Here is an 18194-nt window from a genome sequence, read left to right on the forward strand (position 1 = left end):
ACCTACAGTATGACAGAGGAAAGAGCTACGCATCCTAGGGTTTGGGAGAGAATGAACAAAACCCACCTGGAGAAGAAGTTGCACTGCACACTCTGTTCAGACATAACTTTGTCCACATTTTCACGGCCATCCCATGCCAAGTCCGTGCCGATGGCATGGAGGGTCCATCCTGATCCTGATCTGATGCTGTGACACACTAGCTACCAACAACATAATCTCCCCCACATAGTAAAAACAACAAACATTGTATAATAAGACTACTTAGCCTTTTCTGTTTATCCTCTCCTGACTTATCCACTCAGTGAGGACGGAACTGAACTCTTTCTCCTGTGAATGCCTCACATTCTGACTCGTGTCTGTTTTCTATTACGCCAGCCTTTTGCCCAAGAAGGAAGTATAAAAAAGAGAAGGAGAAAGACAAGGAAAAAATCTCTCCCTCCCTACCCTGGCAAGTGACCCTGACCAGAGGGTCAAACTTAAGGACATCTGACTGCAGATTGAAATTAACACCCACCCAGCTGAGGGAGGCTTGTTAGTGGCAACACCTCCAGCCTTCCCCTCCCCACCCACTCCCTAAAGCTCAACACTGCTAAACACTCACCACCCTATAGCTCAACACTGCTCAATATTCAGCCACCTATAGCTCAACACTGCTCAACAACCAATCCCTATAGCTCAACATTGCTCAACAACCAACCCCTATAGCTCAACACTGCTCAACAACCAACCCCTGTAGCTCAACACTGCTCAACAACCAACCCCTATAGCTCAACACTGCTCAACAACCAACCCCTATAGCTCAACACTGCTCAACAACCAACCCCTATAGCTCAACACTGCTCAACAACCAACCCCTATAGCTCAACACTGCTCAACAACCAACCCCTATAGCTCAACACTGCTCAACACCCACCCCCCTGTAGCTCAACACTGCTCAACACCCACCCCTCTATAGCTCAACACTGCTCAACACTTAGCCCCCTATAGCTCCACACTGGTCAAAACTCACCCCCTATAGCTCAACACTGTTAAACACTCACCCTCTATAGCTCAACACTGCTCAACACTCAGCCCGCAGTAGCTCAACACTGCTCAACACTCACTCCCCTGTAACTCAACACTGCTCAACACTCACTCCCCTGTAGCTCAACACTGCTCAACACTCAGCCCGCAGTAGCTCAACACTGCTCAACACTCACTCCCCTGTAACTCAACACTGCTCAACACTCACTCCCCTGTAACTCAACACTGCTCAACACTCACTCCCCTGTAACTCAACACTGCTCAACACTCACTCCCCTGTAACTCAACACTGCTCAACAACCAATCCCTATAGCTCAACATTGCTCAACAACCAACCCCTATAGCTCAACACTGCTCAACAACCAACCCCTGTAGCTCAACACTGCTCAACAACCAACCCCTATAGCTCAACACTGCTCAACAACCAACCCCTATAGCTCAACACTGCTCAACAACCAACCCCTATAGCTCAACACTGCTCAACAACCAACCCCTATAGCTCAACACTGCTCAACACCCACCCCCCTGTAGCTCAACACTGCTCAACACCCACCCCTCTATAGCTCAACACTGCTCAACACTTAGCCCCCTATAGCTCCACACTGGTCAAAACTCACCCCCTATAGCTCAACACTGTTAAACACTCACCCTCTATAGCTCAACACTGCTCAACACTCAGCCCGCAGTAGCTCAACACTGCTCAACACTCACTCCCCTGTAACTCAACACTGCTCAACACTCACTCCCCTGTAGCTTTACACAGATGATGACCGCTCGTCCTCTCTCTGCCACTTCTCTGATCTCAGCAAGACATGGTGCACCACACCACTGCCTCTCCTCACTTCCCCATGCCTAGGGTACCTGTAAAGCTAGTTGTGGATGTGATTGCTTGCCTTGAAAATACACAATGTGGAAAGGAGATGCATCTGCATAGTGGTTGGCATATGGATGGTCACGCATATAAGTATTAGTCTTCTCTCTCTTCTCTCTCACTCTCTTTCTCTCTGTCATTTAAATACACAAACACTCACACAGACCAACACCTACTGGAATTGTATATTTATATACAGTACAACAGATGTCCTTGATTATAACAAACAACAATGGAGAGAGAGAGGGTTAGCCTGCTGGGATATCCACTCTCCAAAGTGCCACACAGAGATAAAAAACACATTGCCTTAGAGCAGATCCGCTTCAATGTATCCAACAGGTACACTCAGTCATATCAAGTGTCCAAATATTTAGATGTTCCATCCAGGCGACTGGCCAGAGATGGGACTGGTGGACAGGTCCCACTCCACACTACACTCCACGTCTTTTCCGGCATGGTGTTTACACTCAAGGCTTTTTGTCAGGCCGTAGAACTGGAAGCACAATGTTACTTAGCACATGTGACCGCTTTTTTCATATGACTAACATGCATCTATGAGTACAGTAGAGGCAAACCATGTGCCTCATTCATACCATATGGTTCTTTCCCCATAAATATTTGTCTCCATGAAGAAATCCGAGCTGATATATTTAATTTCTAATTGAAAAAATTGTTCCTCAATCACTTTTATTGTGAGCCAGCCATCGTACTACTGTTTAATACTGGAAGTGACGGTCAGCTTAACTGAAATTGGTGCACAACAGTAAAGAGACCAGTATCTGGCTAATGCCAGTGCTACAATGACCATATGCCTGTGGTGTGGAGTGACTTACAGTCTTCCTCAGAAATATACTCAGAAGTCAAGAATTATCATTCAATTACATGTATTTTATTTATGCTCAGACATCACTGGAAACCTCTGACACAGAATAAGGGTTACTGGTCATACTTAACTTAGAATTTTTCATCTAAAGACCAGTATTTTCCAAAAAGAGTCAGTATTTAACACTTCTTCATGAAATATACGCTTCTCTAAACATTCAATCATGAGAGTGTGATGAGAGTCGCGTGAAAACTGAGCGGGCTGAAGAGAGTGTGGAGAGCTCTGTGAGAGTGTGCAAGATGAGCATCTTGGCCATTTTAGTGTTGAGATGTGAGGGTGTGTGAGTGAGCGGACTGAGTGGGTGCTGGCTCTGAAACCAAGCCAGCTGGACCTGAAGGACCCACCCATCCTCCAGAGGCTTTGCCTCCAAACATCCCCTCCTCCTTCCATCCCTTTCTCCCCCCCATCCCTGCATCTGACTGAGGAGTTCTGGCATTGCATGCACCCCTGCTGGGGGTCAAGGGAAGGAGGAGATGGGATGCTGCTGGAATCACTGGAGCATTTGGGGTTCATCTAGACAGCCATGTGCTGTGCTGTCCCTAGGGGGAGCAACACAGTCAGACCATCACGTGGCTTCTTCTCTTAGTCGGATCACATACACAGCTCTAAAATCTTGCTGCCACCCAAAAGACACAGATGGTCAAGTAACTAGCCTAATCTATTTATGTTATTTTCTGGTTATAATAAGTTAGTCATTATATAATAAATTATGTTCATTCAGTTAATATTTATTCAATGAACTGTTGAGTTGATAAACCACCTGCAGATTCCTTTTTCTAGTCATTTGTTGCTGCACAAAATGGCACATTCTGTTCAAACGACAGCGCCACAAGCATTTACTCGTGGGCAGTCAGTTGTCACCTCGAAGAGGTCAGTGAGAGTTGTGCTGTCTGTCTGCAGTGGAGTTGGAATGATGCAACAACAAGGACACATGGACAGAAGAGTAGTGAACACCTCAACAGCTCTCCTCTCCTCAGCCCCTTGCCAATGTCACTTTCCCGGAGAGTTTTTCCCTCTGCAGAACTAAGTTGACGGGAGCCAACTAGAGGCCACGGAGGTCTGTGTTTATGTAACAGATCAAGCAAAGCCATGTGACTTGGACTTGGCCCCCAGAGAAAAGAGTGACACAAGACACCAGAGCAAAGCATGCGACTCGGCCGGTGCTTTCCCCCGTTCTCCTCTCCCCTACATCATCCAACTGCCCTTACCGGGCAGTGCAGAGCAGAGTAGGGTATATCCTGTAGGCTGCCTGAGAGTGGTGGCAGTCCTCTTTCATTTGTTCACTTTTCTCTCCGTTTTTCAGCCAAGCCTATCGTATCCTACCCCTTGGGTCTGTGCATCCCGTGCCAGTTTGACAGAGGCTCAAGTCCACCGAAGCGACTGGGGTGAAGAGCCCAGAGGTGGATGCCAACATTATCCAAGAAAAACCTCCTTCAGCTGAGCTTGGATGTCTACTCTTAGTCAACAAGGCATTGCAGTATAGCTGTGAAGGACGTGGACATGGTCCAACTATAAAAAGCAGGTTTCAAACTTTAACAAATGTAACCTACTGCAAAAGTTCTCTGGCATTTTGCTATATATTTATATAACTTAAAATAATGTACATCTGATGTAGATCGTAAATTGCCTGTAAAGTTTGACTGCCCTAAACAATTTCAGAATGCAGTGGAATGGTTGAAATGCTCTTGCTCCACTGAAACCCTTGCTTATCCTTACGTAAGGACTATGCATACACTGTAACAACATTTCTTAGAACAAAAACGGACAAAGAGTCTATTTCTACATACTGCCCCAAAAACATGTTCCATGAGAACACTAGGCCTGCTAACTATCTAACTGGAGGTTTTGGTTTTACTGTGTTCAGATAGTATAAACACACTAAGAATTAAGTCTTCTCTACGCAGACATTCTGTACGACAGTATACTGAGACAGAACTGAACAGCCTCAAGACTGACATTGCCTTTAGGTAGAACATGATGAGCAGACATTAATGTCCTTTTCATTTTTATGTAAGTCGAGAGAAATAGCGGAAATGTAATGAAAAGCATACAGTATATCACAAAAGTGAGTACACCCCTCACATTTTTGTAAATATTTGAGTATATCTTTTCATGTGACAACACTGAAGAAATGACACTTTGCTACAATGTAAAGTAGTGAGTGTACAGCTTGTATAACAGTGTAAATTTGCTGTCCCCTCAAAATAACTCAACACACAGCCATTAATGTCAAAACCGCTGGCAACAAAAGTGAGTACGTTCCCAAAACACAAGAACTGTCCAGTTGTGAGGATGATTAAACGTTTCATTTAGGGTGAAAAAAAACATTCACCTGATGTTACAAGAATGTTCCCAGATTTTTTAAAAACTTTCTTCAAAGGTTCCCAGAATATTTAATTAGGTTGTGGGAACAGTGTGGGTATATCACAAGAGATAGGTTCCTAAAACACAAAATCTGTCCAGTTGTGATGACATTCTTACAATGTTTACATCAGGGTGCACAAAACATTCCCTCAATGTTCTTAGAATGTTATTCCTATGTTCCCAGAATGATACAATTAAGTTTTGAACAGTCCACAGAGGTTTGTTTCATGTGTTAGTGTTATCTTATTGTTGAGGAAGTTAGTTCTACAATAATCCATGTAAATCAATCACATTTTATTTGTCACATGATTCATAAACAACAGGTGTAGACTAACATTGAAGTTGAAACACATATGGCATTTATTTGGAATCGCATAACAATTTATAAGACATTTATTGTACAAACATAGTTTTGACATATTTTATATATATTATATTTTATATAGTCCACAGCTAGGATCGAACCTGGGAGCTTTGGAGTGTTATCCCTGAAATTGATCCATTGTGCCATTGGAATAGGCCTAAAATTAATATAAAGCTGTTTACACCTTTACTCCGACTTCCAGGTTGTGGTTTTTGTCTTTGCAAAAGATAGGATAACTAAATCTAGAAAAAGAAGTATCCTCTATTGTTTCTTACTCTACCAATCCTGTTTACAGTGTATTCTGTAAAGTTGGGAGGTTTTGACTTTTATTTTCCCTACAAACTTGATTTCAGAAATCATGTGAAATTATTGCCTGGCAGATTGTTGTGAGGTGTACACAGATGTGCGTATGTACTAAGACATATACAGTAGCCATAGTTTGGTCATCATTTAAGGATTTCAGTACAAATGGAAATCCAATAGAAACATTAGGATCCTTGTTGTGCAGCAGACTAAGTATCCTACAGGGCTTGACAATGGTAGATCGCAGGTTCAAATCTACTTGGTTATCATTCTTTAAAAAAGCTATAGCTATGTATGACAATACCCTTATAAAACATAATGACGTAAGTGCACTTTTTTCAAAGTTTGGTAACTTCAGATAATAATGTTGTATTACACATCAATATTAGCAGAACATTGCAGCAATGTTTTCAGAACGACTTCCATCATTGAAGTATGTTTTTAGAACAATTCTGGACCATCATGTCATAACCTTACAGAATACATTTATACGAGTCTCGCAGGAATGTGTCTTGTTTGATGTTAAACGTGTTACAAGTAATTATCTCCATCAACATTAGCTGTTTTTTTAAAAACAACTTCTATTACTCCAACATTTTATTGTGGAAGTACAGTGGCTTGCGAAAGACAAGAAACAGAAAACTTGAGCGTGCATAACTATTCACCCCCCAAAGTCAATGCTTTGTTAGAGCCACCTTTTGCCACAATTACAGCTGCAAGTATCTTGGGGTATGTCTCTATAAGCTTGGCACATCTAGTCACTGGGATTTTTGCCCATTCTTCAAGGCAAAACTGCTCCAGCTCCTTCAAGTTGGATGGGTTCCGCTGGTGTACAGCAATTTTTAAGTCATACCACAGATTCTCAATTGGATTGAGGTCTGGGCTTTGACTAGGCCATTCCAAGACATTTAAATGTTCCTCTTATACCTCTCAAGTGTTGCTTTAGCAGCATGTTTAAGGTTATTGTCCTGCTGGAAGGTGAACATCCGTCCCAGTCTCAAATCTCCGGAAGACTGAAACAGGTTTCCCTCAAGAATTTCCCTGTATTTAGCACCATCCATTTTCCTTGATGGCCTAAAGGCTCAATTTTAGTCTCATCTGACCAGAGTACCTTCTTCCATATGGTTGGGGAGTCTCCCACATGCCTTTTGGCAAACACCAAATATGTTTGCTTATTTTCTTCTTTAAGCAATGGCTTTTTTTCTGGCCACTCTTCCGTAAAGTCCAGCTCTGTGGAGTGTGCGGCGTAAAGTGTTCCTATGGACAGATACTCCAATCTCCGCTGGGGAGCTTTGCAGCTCCGTCAGGGTTATCTTTGGTCTCTTTGTTGCCTCTCTGATTAATGCCCTCCTTACCTGGTCCATGAGTTTTGGTGGACGGCCCTCTCTTGGCAGGTTTGTTGTGATGCCATATTCTTTCAATTTTTTTATAATGGATTTAACGGTGCTCCGTGGGATGTTCAAAGTTTCTGATATTTTTTTATAACCCAACCCTGATCTGTACTTCTCCACAACTTTGTCTCTGACCTGTTTGTAGAGCTCCTTGGTCTTCATGGTGCCGCTTGCTTGGTGGTGACTCTTGCTTAGTGGTGTTGCAGACTCTGGGGCCTTTCAGAACAGGTGTACATATACTGAGATCATGTGACAGATCATGTGACACTTAGATTGCACAGAGGTGGACTTTATTTAAACCTTTTCTCAATCTAGGGGGTGCTGTTTCCACTTTGGAAAATATCGTCTCCAAATTAAACTGCCTCATACTCAATTCTTGCTCGTACAATATGCATATTATTATTACTATTGGATAGAAAACAATCTCTAGTTTCTAAAACCGTTTGAATTATGTCTGTGGGTGAACCAGAACTCTTTCTGCAGCGAAATCCATGACAGGAACTGCGAAGGTCTGAAAATGAGGCTCTGTTCTCAGATCAGTTTAAAGCTCTGTATGTATCCTATGGGTCGACATGAACTGCACCCGCCTTCCCCTGGATGTCAGTAACCAATGAGAAGTGGAATGGAGTGTCTACGTAGTTCTCAGAGCTTATAAAAGGCCAAGGAACGAAGTGAGCTCTCTTTTCGTCGTTCGTCATTGCGCAAAGCAAGACCTCAAGATGGCATTTTGAAACGCTCAGTTATCGGCCTTAGCTATATCCGTCTGTAATTTAATTCGATATAGGTGTTAGAAACATCATAACGAAGTTATTTTAAACCGAGTTATATCAGTTTATACGAGTATATTGCTATTTTCGGAATTTCCTTAGTATTGCGTTTTGGGGATTTGGGCATGTTGTGGCCACATAGCTATTGTTAGCTGCTAATTCCGAAGTTGAAGACGACGTTTTACAACCAAGCAACGATTCTTTTGGACAAAGGACACCTTGCCCAAGATTCTGATGGAAGCTCGTCCAAAAGTAAGAGCTATTTATGATGTTATTCCGTATTTATGTGGAAAAATGTAAACGCATTTGCGGCACTAGTCTGGCGGCACTAGTCTGGCTATTATTGCGGCACTAGTCTGGCTGTAACGCACACTGTATGTCTAGTAACGTTCATTTTAAAAATCTAACTCAGCGGTTGCATTAATAACTAATGCATCTTTCATTTGCTGTCCAACCTGTATTTTTTTGTCAATCTAATCGATAAATAATCGTAAACTTAGGTGCCTTTCCAAGATGGCCAGGCCAGAATGCATGACCTGTTGCCACTGATCACATTGTATAACCACGATTTGTGCTGCTAAATATGCACATTTTCGAACAAAACCTATATGCATTGTGTAATATGATGTTACAGGACTGTCATCTGACGAAGTATATCAAGGTTAGTCAAAAATTATATATCTTTTGCTGTATTGTTACGATCGCTAACCTGTGCTGCTGGTAAATTGCTTGTGTTTCTGGCTATTGTGCTAAGCTAATATAATGCTATATTGTGTTTTCGCTGTAAAACACTTAAAAAATCTGTCATATTGGCTGGATTCACAAGATGTTGGGCTTTCATTTGCTGTACGCTGTGTATTTTTCAGAAATGTTTTAAGATGAGTAATTAGGTATTTGACGTTGGTCTCTGTAATTATTCTGGCAGATTCGGCACTATTTCAGATTGCAGTTGCAATGTAGAACTGTGATTTATACCTGAAATATGCACATTTTTCTAAAAAAACATATGCTATACAATAAATATGTTATCAGACTGTCATCTTATGAAGTTGTTTCTTGGTTAGTGGCTATATATATCTTTATTTGGTCGAATTTGTGATAGCTACTGATGGAGTAAAAAACTGGTGGAGTAAAAAAAGTGGTGTCTTTTGCTAACGTGGTTAGCTAATAGATTTACATATTGTGTCTTCCCTGTAAAACATTTTAAAAATCAGAAATGATGGCTGGATTCACAAGATGTGTATCTTTCATCTGGTGTCTTGGACTTGTGATTTAATGATATTTAGATGCTAGTATTTACTTGTGACGCTATGCTAGGCTATGCTAGTCAGCTTTTTTACTGTGGGGGGTGCTCCCGGATCCGGGTTTGGGAGGAATTAGAGGTTAACTAATTATGTGTAACGGCTGATTTCCTCCTCTTCATCTGAAGAGGAGGTGTAGCAGGGATCGGACCAAGACGCAGAGTGGTAAGTGTCCATGTTTTAATATAATTAACTGAACACGACAAAATATACAAAATAACAAAGTAACCTAACCGAAACAGTCCCGTGTGGCACGAACACAGACACAGGAAACAAACACCCAAAAACCAACAGTGAAAACAGGCAACCTAAATATGATTCCCAATCAGAGACAACGCAAAACACCTGTCTCTGATTGAGAACCATATCAGGCCAATTGACAAACCTAAACATAGAAACACATAACATAGACTGCCCACCCCAACTCACGCCATGACCAAACTAACTAAAGACAAAACAAAGGAAAATAAAGGTCACAACGTGACAGTACCCCGCCCCCCCAAAGGTGCGGACTCCGGCCGCAAAACCTAAACCTATAGGGGAGGGTCTGGGTGGGCGTCTGTCCGCGGTGGCGGCTCTGGCGCGGGACGTGGACCCCACTTCATCATAGTTTTTGTCCGCCTCCTTAACCACCCCCGTGGCCTCTTACGAGCGGTGACCCGCCGATCTTGGCCTGGTAACCGCAATAAATGGGCTCATAGGACTGAAAGGCACCTCTGGACTGAGGGGCAGCTCCGGACTGAGGGGCAGCTCCGGACTGAGGGGCAGCTCCGGACTGAGGGGCAGCTCCGGACTGAGGGGCAGCTCCGGACTGAGGGGCAGCTCCGGACTGAGGAGCAATTCCGGCATCGCCGGCGTGACAGGCAGCTCTGGCAGCTCCTGGCTGACTGACGACTCTGGCAGGTCCTGGCTGACTGACGTTTCTGGCAGCTCCTGGCTGGCTGGCGGCTCTGGCAGCTCTTGGCTGGCTGGCGGCTCTGGCAGCTCCTGGCTGGCTGGCGGCTCTGACAGGTCCTGGCTGGCTGGCGGCTCTGGCAGCTCCTGGCTGGCTGGCGGCTCTGGCAGCTCCTGGCTGACTGACGGCTCTGACAGGTCCTGGCTGGCTGGCTGGCGGCTCTGACAGGTCCTGGCTGGCTGGCGGCTCTGGCAGGTCCTGGCTGGCTGGCGGCTCTGGCAGGTCCTGGCTGGCTGGCGGCTCTGGCAGGTCCTGGCTGGCTGGCGGCTCTGGCGGGTCCTGGCTGGAGGGCGGCTCGGACGGCTCCTGACTGGCGGGCGGCTCCTGACTCCCGCCTGTCCAGCGCTGCCAGAGCCTTCCTCTTCTCTGGCGGCTCCTGGCTGGCTGGCGGCTCTAGCGGCTCAGGACAGACGGGCGGCTCAGACGGCGCTGGGCAGACGGGCAGCTCAGACGGCGCTGGGCAGACGGGCTGCTCAGACGGCACTGGGCAGACGGGCAGCTCAGACGGCGCTGGGCAGATGGGCAGCTCAGACGGTGCTGGGCAGACGGGCAGCTCAGACGGCGCTGGGCAGACGGGCAGCTCAGACGGCGCTGGGCAGACGGGCTGCTCAGACTGCGCTGGGCAGACGGCGCTGGGCAGACGGGCAGCTCAGACGGCGCTGGACAGACGGGCAGCTCAGACGGCGCTGGACAGACGGGCAGCTCAGACGGCGCTGGACAGACGGGCAGCTCAGACGGCGCTGGACAGACGGGCAGCTCAGACGGCGCTGGACAGACGGGCAGCTCAGACGGCGCTGGACAGACGGGAGACTCTGGCGGCTCAGGACAGACGGGAGACTCTGGCGGCTCAGGACAGACGGGAGACTCTGGCTGCGCTGGAGATGAGGAAGGCTCTGGCAGCGCTGGACAGGCGGGAGCAACTGTAGGGAGAAAACGGAGAGACAGCCTGGTGCGGGGGGCTGCCACCGGAGGACTGGTACGTGGAGGTGGCACCGGACATACCGGACCGTGAAGGAGTACAGGAGCTCTTGAGCACCGAGCCTGCCCAACCTTACCTGGTTGAATGCTCCCCGTAGCCCGGCCAGTGCGGCGAGGTGGAATAGCCCGCATTGGGCTGTGCTGGCGAACCGGGGACACCATGCGTAAGGCTGGTGCCATGTACGCCGGCCCGAGGAGACGTACTGGAGACCAGATGCGTTGAGCCGGCTTCATGGCACCTGGCTCGATGCCCAACCTAGCCCGGCCGATACGAGGAGCTGGAATGTATCGCACCGGGCTAAGCACGCGTACTGGGGACACCGTGCGCTCCACCGCATAACACGGTGCCTGACCAGAACGACGCCCTCTCTCTCCACGGTAAGCACGGGGAGTTGGCTCAGGTCTCCTACCTGGCTTAGCCATACTCCCCGTGTTCCCCCCCCCCAATAAATTTTTGGGGCTGACTCTCGGGCTTCCAACCGCGTCGCCGTGCTGCCTCCTCATACCAGCGCCTCTCTGCCTTCGCTGCCTCCAACTCTGCCCTGGGACGGCGATTGTCCCCTGGCTGAGTCCAGGGTCCTTTGCCGTCCAGAATCTCCTCCCAAGTCCATGAATCTTGTGTCTTCTGCCGCTGCTGCTGCTGCTGCTGTCCTTTACCACTCTGCTTGGTCCTTGGTTGGTGGATGTTTCTGTAACGGCTGTGTAGCAGGGATCGGACCAAGACGCAGAGTCGTAAGTGTCCATGTTTTAATATAATTAACTGAACACGACAAAATATACAAAATAACAAAGTAACCTAACCGAAACAGTCCCGTGTGGCACGAACACAGACACAGGAAACAAACACCCACAAACCAACAGTGAAAACAGGCAACCTAAATATGGTTCCCAATCAGAGACAATGCAAAACACCTGTCTCTGATTGAGAACCATATCAGGCCAATTGACAAACCTAAACATAGAAACACATAACATAGACTGCCCACCCCAACTCACGCCCTGACCAAACTAACTAAAGACAAAACAAAGGAAAATAAAGGTCAGAACGTGACATTATGTGACTTCTGAAGGTAATTGGTTGCACCAGATCTTATTTAGGGGCTTCATAACAAAGGGGGTGAATACATATGCACGCACCACAAGTAATATTTTTCATTTCACTTCACCAATTTGGACTATATTGTGTATGTCCATTACATGAAATCCAAAAAAAAATTCATTTAAATGACAAGTTGTAATGCAGCTGTCACATTCGTCGTAGTGAGGAGACCAAGGCGCAGCGTGATGTGAATACATTCTTTTTTAATAAACGAATGAACCACTAAACAAACTAACAAAACAACAAAACAAACGTTAAGCTATAAATAACAGAGTGCTGACATGCAACTACACATAGTCAACTACCCACAAAACCCAAATGGAAAATGGCAACCTAAATAGGGTCCCCAATCAGAGACAACGATAAACAGCTGCCTCTGATTGGGAACCAATTCAGGCCACCATAAACCTACATTACCTAGACATACTAAAATCCCCATAGATAAACAAAAAACCCTAGACAAGGTAAAAACACACATACCCACCCTCGCCACACCCTGACCTGACCAAAATAATACAGAAAATATAGAAAACTAAGGTCAGGGCATGACAGCAGCAAAATAGGAAACACGCCAAGGGGGATGAATACTTTTGCAAGGCGCTGTATGTTCAGGGAACTTTATTAGAACCATCATGTTATAATGTCACTATAACTTTATGAGACCATTTTAGGAATATTCCCTGATTGTTGTTATGGGTTTTCTGAATAACATATCAATCAGCATTGGCAGAACGTTCCTGCAATGTTTCCTCAGAACAACTTTTATTGCTCCCACATTTTGTTGCGGCAGTATGTTCCAAGAACATTACCCGGAACATTGTATTATTACATTCCTTGGAAACCTAATGAGAACCTTAGGGGAATGTTGTTTTGTAGAAGTTTTTACAGATTTTGTGAACAACATTTTAATGAATGTTAGGAGAACATTTCATTTAAAACATTTTCTTAAAAAATATATATTGGTGATCAAAAACATTCTTGGAATGTTTGTGGGATGTTATCATCCTAATGTAAACTCAATCCCTAACTGGAACTTAATTGGAATGTTAGCTAATGTTCTGGGAATGTTCCCGGTTTGCTGGGCTGTTTGTTGTTTTCAATATACATCATTGGTTGTTAGGCCTATACAGGATCTTAATTAGACTACCCTGTTGCAGGACAAATTTTCCTGCACCGCAGTAAAAAAAATTTGTTGTGTATCCAAGGTTTAAAAATGCTTAAAGTTTTTAATTACCACTTTAACATTTCAGACTTGATTTGTCCTAACAAAAAATGTAATAACCCATACAAACATTTCAATTAAATATAATTCACCTATTAATTCACATTACTAAGATTATTTTCCTGCTGTGAGAAACTGGTCAAATTAAGATCCTAGACATGTGTAGTTGTCTCGGATGACATCTCCATTAATGTTCCAGTAATTTTTTCTCAGAACCAATTGAATTGAATCGAGACATGATTGCTGAAGAATGTTTAGGGAACGTTATTGGAACAAACATGACACAACGTCACGCTATAACTTTTTGAGAGCATGGTGGTTGTTGTTATGGGTGTTTTTAATAGAATCTTCACCAACATTAGCAAAACATTCCTGTAATGTTTACTCAGAAACATTTCTATTGCTCTCACATTTTGTTGCGACAGTATGTATAAAAACATCACTGGTACATTCTGTTATTACGTTACCTGGAAACCTAATGAGAACGTTTGGGGAATGTTCTGTGGTGGTTATTACAGCTGTTGTGCACAACATTTGAGTGAATGTTAGTAGAACATTCCAAGGATATTTAATTTAAAACATTTTCTGAAAATTTTATTAAATTATTATATATTTTTTTTATCATTCTTTGAATGTTTTTGGGTTATCATCCTAATGTTAGGTAAAACCCTAACTATATCTTCATGGGAAGCTTAATGTTGTGGGAATGTTTCTTGTTTGCTCGGGAATATCTAATAAGCATTTACATACAGTATCTTTCCTCACCCATATATGTTCTAAAGAGTGCTGAGTACTGTCTACTTGGCAAGAACCATGTCTTTCACTCAAATCAAAGACACTCTAAGCCGCTTCATGTAAAAATGCATGAAAATTGCCAGAAGAGCACCACATTTTCCATTCACCTGGGTTCTGAGGTGAAAGCACCAGGCATTGTTATAAACGTTCAATAAGGCAGCAAGCAAGAGAAAGGCATTGCTAATATCTAAGTTGAATCTTAAGAGAAAAAAAATGGATTTGAAAGTGTTATATCCTACAGCTCACAATTACGATGTTGTCTGTCAAGATGATTAGATGTTTGGGAAGTTACTAGCTGACTCCATGTCATCCTTATGCGACCCACATCACAACCTTTGGTCACTTCACACTCCCCTGCTCTTCTCACACACATTTTTCGCACTTCCCATTATTCTATTCTACATTGCCTATCATAGACTAAAACTAAATTTCAAATGTCTTCAAGCCCCTGCTTTACCCTAATTTAAGAAGATTACCAATTAAGTACTCTCTGTTATAAATGTGCAATAATCACATTCTGGATTATATAATGATGCCCTCCATACAGAATTTAAAAAACACTCAAACAAGATTCTACCATGCGATCCACATATATAAAAAATAATATTACATTCATATTTATACAGCAAAATAATTACTGTAATGTTCTAATATCAATGTGCTCTGAAATACATTGCATGATTATCAGGTCAAGAGGAGAATCACTCCACACAACTCCCCCTTAAAACAAACCAAGCAACAAACAACAAAGCTTGCTTGGAGTGCTGGAGGTCCTTAAACTTTGACATTATCTTGTCATAACTGACCATGTCATGGGGTGGAACCAGGCCTGGCCCGAAGAGCAGCAGACCTATTCAGGGTCATTTGGATTTCAGTAGCAGAGAAATGCTTAGTAAAGCACCACCCCCAGAGCTCTTAGTAAGCTAGCCTTTTACTGCAGTGTAAGAGACAGAACCACCAACTCAGTGAACTTCAGCCACTGGCAGCGCTCCCACAGGCCTAATATGATAGCATCAGCCTATCAGCCTAGCTCCTCCATGCCGTGTTGTCTTACACAACAATAGCTGACAGCCGAATCGTATATCTATGACTCTTGCTCCTGCCACCATCTAAGTGATATTACATGACTAGTACAGTAATGAGATCAAGGTGTTGATGTCAGCTCGTTAGGGCCTGTTTATGGTTTTATGTGGAGTATGTTTGATAGTTAGATAATGCTAGAGTATAAAAAGATGATGCCGATTTCATTAAAATACTTTGATACAGATAAGAGGCCAGAAAATACATGATAATACAATATTTATAAGAATTTATGTGGTGTATAACCTCATTAAAATCCACTTACTAATGCATTGTTGCATGTTTTACATGTTTTATTTTGGTTGGTCAAACAATAAAATATATTGTATTCACAGGTAGGGAGAGAATACACCATGTGCTATATGCAAATAATATAATCGTATTCTTAAATGCAAGAGGTCATATTCATTGTTAATGGTACAGTATGTAATTTCCCCCATCACATCTGTTTTCGCCACTGGAGGTTTTAAAACACTAGGTGGCATCCATGTATCTGAATGGTCATGCATGCATTGCTGTCTCAGGCTAGTAGTCCACTGCAACAATATGACAAAAGGCTATCTTGTACCACTACACAACCCTTAGCCTAGCCTGTAACAAATGCTACAGCAAATGTTTGGTCAGAATTAGGAAATCAGATCATATCAAGCCTACTTAGTAAGAGAATTAACAAGCTTTTATTCTGCTTGGACTGTAGCTACACCGTAGAGTTTCAAAACGTACGTGTTATTAAGATTCATGGGACGCAATTAAAAGCTGGTCACTAATTACACATCTACATCAGATATTTATGCAAATGGTTATAGAAACACATTAGCTATACTTAAATAATGTGTTGAATCTGATAGCTTAGTCTATGGTGCATCTTTCACATGGTCAGAGCCTTGACACTGGGCACACGACGTCACTTCAATGTGGATAATTGGGTAATTTCTGGTTGAAACATTGATCAATGAGATTACAACCTATATTCACCCAATCAAAAAGAGAGCCAAAAGTTTGTTGAATTTCCAATGCGTTATCACTACGCAGTATCTGATTTTTGGTTTAGTTGTCACTGAATGTCTATCACTGCTCTTTCAGCCATTTAATAGCATATCAAAGTTCAAATGGGAATACAATGTCAGATATTTTGTTTATTTATACAACATACAGTATTAAAACTTCTTGGCAATAGGGGGGCGCTGTTTTCACTTTGGAAAAAATCGTGCCCAATTTAAACGGCTTCGTACTCTATTCTAGATCATACAATATGCATATTATTATTACTATTGGATAGAAAACACTCTCAGGTTTCTAAAACTGTTTGAATTATATCTGTGAGTAAAACAGAACTCGTTTGGCAGCAAACTTCCAGACAGGAAGTGAAAATTCTGAAAATGGGGCTCTGTTTCAGGGCCTGCCTATTCAACTGGCTTATATTTATCGATATACATGCACTTCATACGCCTTCCACTAGATGTCAACAGGCAGTGGACGGTGGAATGGGGTGTCTAGCTTGATCTGAGGTCGAATGAGAGCTTTTGGAGTGGCAGGTCAGGAATTTCCTTTGTCTACCAAGGCGCGAGGCGGAGCTCGACATTAGCTTCTGAAAAGCTTTCGGTTTACACGGCGAATATCTCCGGCTCTGATTTTATTTGATACATGTGATAATAACATCGTAAAGTAGGTTTTTTCAACCGAGTTTTATCAGTTTATTCACCGTTTATTGGGACTTTTGGAGTTTTCCATTCTTTGCGTCAAGAGAGGGTGGGAACGTTATCAACCTTGGCTAGCATTGTGGCGCGAATTCGACAGATGAAAAGGACATTCTAAAACCAAACAACGATTTATTCTGGACCAAGGACTCCTTGTACAAGATTCTGATGGAAGCTCAGCAAAAGTAAGAACAATTTATGATGTTATTTCGTATTTCTGTGGAAAATGTTGATTCCTATTCTCCGCCGTTTTGGTGAGCGCTGTCTCGTAATAACGCAAGCTGTATGATATGGTAAAGTTATTTTTAAAAATCTAACACGGCGGTTGCATTAAGAACCAGTGTATCTTTAATTTGCCATACAACAAGTATTTTTATGTAAAGTTTATGATGAGTTCTTTGGTCAGATTAGGTGAGTGTCCAAAATAGCTCCGGACATTCTGGGGAAATGTTGCTACATATTCACAATGTATAACCACGGTTTGCAGCTCTAAATATGCACATTTTCGAACAAAACATAAGTGTATTGTATAACCTGATGTTATAATACTGTCATCTGATGAAGTTGTTCAAGGTTAGTGATTCATTTTATATCTTTTGCTGGTTTTTGCGATAGCTACCTTTTGCGGTGAATAAATGCATTTGTGTGTTTGGCTATTGTGGTAAGCTAATATAATTCTATATTGTGTTTTCGCTGTAAAACACTTAAAAAATCGGAAATATTGGCTGGATTCACAAGATGTTTATCTTTCATTTGCTGTACACCATGTATTTTCATAAATGTTTTATGATGAGTATTTGGGTATTTCACGTTGCTCTCTGTAATTATTCTGCCTGCTTCGGTGCTATTTGTGATGGTAGCTGCAATGTAAAACTATGATTTATACCTCAAATATGCAAATTTTTCGAACAAAACATAAATGTATTGTATAACATGTTATAAGACTGTCATCTGATGAAGTTGTTTCTTGGTTAGTGACTAATTATATCTCTATTTGGTCGGTTTTGTGATAGCTACCTATGCGGTAGAAACATGGTGAAAATATGCGGTTGAGTCTTTGGCTATTGTGGTTAGCTAATATAAATACATATTGTGTTTTCG

At 43.0% G+C, this 18194-nt stretch overlaps 1 protein-coding gene across 2 annotated transcripts in view; it reads right to left on the reverse strand.

The window, feature by feature from the left end:
• Positions 1 to 18194, reverse strand: part of LOC139560061 (gap junction gamma-1 protein-like) — a 42771-nt gene that overhangs the window by 18301 nt on the left and 6276 nt on the right. Inside the window, exon 1 of one of the 2 annotated variants that reach the window (XM_071376554.1) lies at positions 67 to 479. The exons of the other annotated variant lie outside the window; for it this stretch is intronic. The gene's annotated coding sequence lies outside the window, so the exon portion shown is untranslated. Of the gene's footprint in view, positions 1 to 66; positions 480 to 18194 lie in introns of those variants that run through there. 2 annotated transcript variants of the gene reach the window in all.

This window comes from Salvelinus alpinus, chromosome 30 (genome assembly GCF_045679555.1).
Source record: "Salvelinus alpinus chromosome 30, SLU_Salpinus.1, whole genome shotgun sequence".
Classification (NCBI taxonomy): domain Eukaryota; kingdom Metazoa; phylum Chordata; class Actinopteri; order Salmoniformes; family Salmonidae; genus Salvelinus; species Salvelinus alpinus.